Raw genomic sequence first — 6000 nt, 5'->3', positions numbered from 1 at the left:
CTCAACCAAGCTCCATACAGTTTTGCTCCTATTCCCTCCGTAACATGCTTATGTCGGACATTTGGTTTCATAAAAAGGCAAATTTGCCTTTGTGAATAGTACCACATCGGAAAATGAGAAGAAGTTCAATAAGTTTATAATAGTTCATATCTCAATGGGCTTTGAGATAGTGTTTTGGGCCTAGTATTGTTTGGGCTGTTGCTCCACACACGTGCGCGTACATGCACACCACGCCACGCCGCACACTTCTTTTTGCTTCACATGCTTTTATTTTTTGACAGTTTCTTCCGATTGACCCGTTCGTAACGGAGCACACTTCTTTTTGCTTCACATGCTTTTATTTTTTGACAGTTTCTTCCGATTGACCCGTTCGTAACGGATGCGGAGAATGAGGCGTGGGGAGTTACGCGGATAGGGCGTAACAGATGCGGAAGAGGTGCAACGGATACTCGCCTCCAGCCCTTATAAATTCAAGAGCTCTCCTCCTCGGAAAACACAGAAAAAACTTTCTCTCAAATTTTGTGATTGTGTTAATTATTTTCAGGCAACCATCTTCATCTGAGCAGAAACTCTGCTACTCTCGCCCGAGTTCAGAGGCCAGCCGCTTTCCGGGGGCTTTTACCGCTAGGGGGGAGAGGATCGATTGCGTCGGGGCGATAGACGAGTCCTCTATCTTCTAGGGCAGTGTATTCACGACTGCACCCGTTCAGGCCTGATTTTTCTAACCTCTAATTTTAGATTTATACATTTTGTTTTATTTTTACAACAATCTAGAAGATATATCTTAATTGCTGTTAATATAAAATCTGAAATTAATTGCTTTTAATTAAAAAAATATTACTGTTCATCGGGTTTACTGTTCACCCGAAACTTCTTCTGTTCTTCTTATTTCTCTGTTATATAATTACTGTTAAGTATTTACCTCTAATTGATTCTTTGTATATATATATTAATTAATTGCTTTAATTTGTTTCATTAAAAAAAATTCGGATACTGTTCATTACTATTCATCCGAGAGAGAAAAAACAACTTTTTGTTTCTGTTCATTTATTATTCATTCAAATAGTTACTATAAAATTTCTTTGTTATTAGTTTCTGTTTAAAAAAATTACTGTTCACAAATTGTTTAGTTTACTGTTCATGAAAAAAAATTTATTGCAATTATTATCTCTTTCTAGTTTACAATCTAGTTCATATCCTAAGTCATAATCCTCTAAGTTACTAATTAAATGGTATTGACAAATCATATTTTCATTCAGATATCAAATACACAGACTAGTAAACTCAAAATTGGACTTATGGCTAATCTGGATTACTCCAAAAATGTCAAACCTGAAAAGTTCACCGGTGTTAATTATAAACGATGGACCAATAAGATGTGATACTGGCTTACCACCTTAGATCTTCTATCTGCCATAGAAACATCTGAGTCTTCATCCAGTGGTTCTCAACCCTCCAATTCTCCTGTTTATGGTCCTCTACCTGAACCTGTTCCTTCCACTTCTGTTTCTGGTTCAAGCTCCCTTTCTAGCTCTATGAGACCAGAAGAAATCAACTATCATTGTAGTCATAGGATTCTTAGTGCACTTGCAGACAACCTTTATGACATTTATTATGAGTTCAAAAGTGCTAATGACCTATGGAATGCTCTTGAAGCAGAATATGGCTATGATGATGCCAGAATTCTGCGTTTCACTTCCTCCTCCTTTAATAAATTCATGATGGTTGATGACAAACTCATTAATGAATAAATTCATAAATTTCAAGATTTTCTCCGTCACCTCCAATCTAAAGGAAACACCTTTACTAATGATTATAAAGTTTCTTGCCTGATTGATAAACTCCCCCCATCCTAGTCTAGATTTGCTGGAGATCTCCGGCACAAGCAAGGAGATCTAACCTTAACTGAAGCCCTCAAGGCTATTCGCATTGAAGACCAGCATAGGAAAAATTTCAAAACCAAGTCTAAATCAAAAGCTAAAGTAAACTTGGTAGAGGATAAGCCTAAATCTAGGAATTTCAAACCCAAAGGGAAGAAATTCAAGAAAAAACAACAATCCTTCAACAAATCTTCTTCCAAATCCAATCCTAACTCTTCCAGCCATAAGTCTGATGGAAAGTTCTAGTATGTCTATAGTAGAACCAACCACCTGGCTCCCAACTATTTCTTTCGAAAGAAAGAACCAGCTAAATCTGCTCCTAAAAGAAATGGATCCAACAAAGTTAATATGATTGAAGAGAATCCAACTTCCTTCAGGTTAGCCTCTTCATCCTATCTTGTGAATTCCCTTAAAACTCTGAATCTGCAAGGTGTTCATCATGTTCCTTCTCTCTGTGCAACCAGATCAGTGAATCTCTTCTCCTTAGAGCTGGCTATAGGATTGTAAAAGAATCCAATAAGTTTGTGATTACAAAGGATAATGTATTCATAGGAAAAGGTTTTACTTGTAATGGCATTTTCAAACTCAATGTAATCAATTCCAGTTCTAATAAAATTTTCGAGTCTTCTGTTGCACAAATTGTTAAATCATGTGATGTCTGGCATGGACGACTTGGACATGTCAATTTTCAAACTTTACAGAAAATGATCAAATTGAATCTTATTCCTAAATCCTCTTTTGAACTCTCATCCAAGTGTGAGATTTGTTTTCTAGGAAAACACACTAAAAAACCTTCAAGTCTATAACTAGAAACTCTGAACCCCTCGAGTTAATTCATAGTGATGTGTGTGACTCGAACCGAGTTCTCACTCGAGGGGGTAGGAGATATTTTGTGACCTTTATAGACGATCACTCCAGATATTGTTACACATATCTTCTCAGAACTAAAGATGAAGTCTTAGTGACCTTTATAGACGATCACTCCAGATATTGTTACACATATCTTCTCAGAACTAAAGATGAAGTCTTAGATAGGTTTAAGGTGTATAAAACTGAATCTGAGAACCAGCTTGACAGGAAGATCAACATTCTAAGATCTGATTGGGGGGGGGTATACTTCAAATGATATGACTGAATATTGCTAAGAACACCGTATTATTTATGAGGTTACTGCTCCCTATACATCACAGTCTAACGGGGTAGTTGAATGAAAGAACAGAACCCTAATGGACATGGTAAACTGTATGTTACTCAGTTCAGGAGCACCTGAAAATATCTAGGGTAGAGCCCTTCTCTCTGTTTGTTTCATTCTCAATAGGATTCCCTAGAAATATTCTGATACAACTCCTTATGAATATTAGAAGGGAAGATCTCCTAATCTGAACTTCTTCCGGGTTTGGGGTTGCTTGGCTAAGATAGCTATTCCCGAACCTAAAAAGAGGAAAATTAGTTCCAAAACTATTGATGCTACTTTCATTGGATATGTACTAGATAGCAATGTTAATAGATTTCTAGTCATTAACTCTGAAATCAGTGACATATCCAACAACACTATCATTGAAGCTAGAGATGCAGTCTTTTTTGAAAATATCTTTCCTTTCAAATCCTTGTTGAAGGTGATCCAAGCTCATTCCAAGAAGCAATGGATTCACCTGAATCTCCTTTCTGGAAAGAAGCCATTGATAATGAGATTAAATCTATCATGGAAAACCATACTTGGATACTCACCGACTTACCTTCAGGTTGTAATCCTGTTAGTTGTGAGTGGATATTCAAGAAGAAACTTAGAGCTGATGGTTCCATAGATAAATTTAAAGCTAGATTAGTAGCTAAAGACTATACTCAACAAAAGGGCATTGATTATTTTGATACATATTCTCCTGTAGCCCGAATCTTAATTATCTGAGTATTACTAGCCTTTGCTGCTATCCATAAGTTGATCATACATCAGATGGATGTCAAGACTACCTTCATGAATGGTGATTTAGATGAAGAGATCTACATGCACCAACCTGAAGGCTTCATTGTCGAGGGTCAGGAAAACAAAGTCTGCAAACTTATTAAATCTCTGTATGGTCTTAAACAAGCTCTCTGCCCTTCAATTGTGACATCTAGTTTTAATTAAAAACACCACGTTGGGATCTTCTTTGTATAATACTAGCTTGAGAGTTTCATTGCTCTCAGCGGTGTCAATTTCTGGTTGTTCCCAAGCCCCCGATAGTTCTAGCTTGAGAGTTTCATTGCTCTCAGCGGTGTCAATTTCTGGTCACTACCAAGATAGATAGCACCGCCGCATCTGAATCATTAATAATTAATAGCCTTTTTTGTTGTGCGACATTTGAAAAAGTCTCACTATTACTCGCAAAAAACTAATTTGCATTTACCTCAATCTTTTAGCTGCACCTTCGCTTGACATAGTTTTGAATTTTCAAGGGCTATACGTACGCTTCCATAACGACTTCTAACGGAGGCCTTCGCTTGACATAGTTTTGAATTTTCAAGGGCTATACGTACGCTTCCATAACGACTTCTAACGGAGGCGACCGTAACCTTAACATCAACCAAAATTTCCTCCCCCTATACATATCCCTCATATCTCTCAAGTTCTAATCCTCTCCCTCTCACCTCCATCTCCGTTGTATATATTGCCCTTACTCACATCCTTGAAAGCAATGGTTTTTTACTTTCTCATTCTCATGTTCCTCAAATGGACGTCCACTTGGGACATTGGCCTTATGAGTAGTTATGTTGCATTTGTCACCTAGCAAAGCTACACCATCAACCCAAGGATTCTGAGCTTTCGCACCCTATATATCCGCTCCCATGAATTGTTCCATTGAAGAGTAACCCCACCATATTATCCACTTTTTCGCACCCTATATATCCGCTCCCATGAATTGTTCCATTGAAGAGTAACCCCACCATATTATCCACTTTGCGGTCCCTTTTATGTTGCTCTTTATCTCTCTGCCATGATTCAGAGTTACCAGCTCTTGAAAAGCCATCTCCTTATGACTCCTCCGACTCCTTCCTCTCTCTCTCTCTTCGGCCCCTCTGGTCCACGTCATTCCGCCCTTACCCTCAACCAAGCTCCATACAGTTTTGCTCCTATTCCCTCCGTAACATGCTTATGTCGGACATTTGGTTTCATAAAAAGGCAAATTTGCCTTTGTGAATAGTACCACATCGGAAAATGAGAAGAAGTTCAATAAGTTTATAATAGTTCATATATCAATGGGCTTTGAGATAGTGTTTTGGGCCTAGTATTGTTTGGGCTGTTGCTCCACACACGTGCGCGTACATGCACACCACGCCACGCGGCACACTTCTTTTTGCTTCACATGCTTTTATTTTTTGACAGTTTCTTCCGATTGACCCGTTCGTAACGGATGCGGAGAATGAGGCGTGGGGAGTTACGCGGATAGGGCGTAACAGATGCGGAAGAGGTGCAACGGATACTCGCCTCCAGCCCTTATAAATTCAAGAGCTCTCCTCCTCGGAAAACACAGAAAAAACTTTCTCTCAAATTTTGTGATTGTGTTAATTATTTTCAGGCAACCATCTTCATCTGAGCAGAAACTCTGCTACTCTCGCCCGAGTTCAGAGGCCAGCCGCTTTCCGGGGGCTTTTACCGCTAGGGGGGAGAGGATCGATTGCGTCGGGGCGATAGACGAGTCCTCTATCTTCTAGGGCAGTGTATTCACGACTGCACCCGTTCAGGCCTGATTTTTCTAACCTCTAATTTTAGATTTATACATTTTGTTTTATTTTTACAACAATCTAGAAGATATATCTTAATTGCTGTTAATATAAAATCTGAAATTAATTGCTTTTAATTAAAAAAATATTACTGTTCATCGGGTTTACTGTTCACCCGAAACTTCTTCTGTTCTTCTTATTTCTCTGTTATATAATTACTGTTAAGTATTTACCTCTAATTGATTCTTTGTATATATATATTAATTAATTGCTTTAATTTGTTTCATTAAAAAAAATTCGGATACTGTTCATTACTATTCATCCGAGAGAGAAAAAACAACTTTTTTGTTTCTGTTCATTTATTATTCATTCAAATAGTTACTATAAAATTTCTTTGTTATTAGTTTCTGTTTAAAAAAAT

Source organism: Asparagus officinalis, chromosome 4 (genome assembly GCF_001876935.1).
Source record: "Asparagus officinalis chromosome 4, Aspof.V1, whole genome shotgun sequence".
In the NCBI taxonomy this organism is placed as follows: Eukaryota; Viridiplantae; Streptophyta; class Magnoliopsida; order Asparagales; family Asparagaceae; genus Asparagus; species Asparagus officinalis.
The sequence above is the reverse complement of the archived record's forward strand: the minus strand, read 5'-3'. Positions refer to the sequence as shown.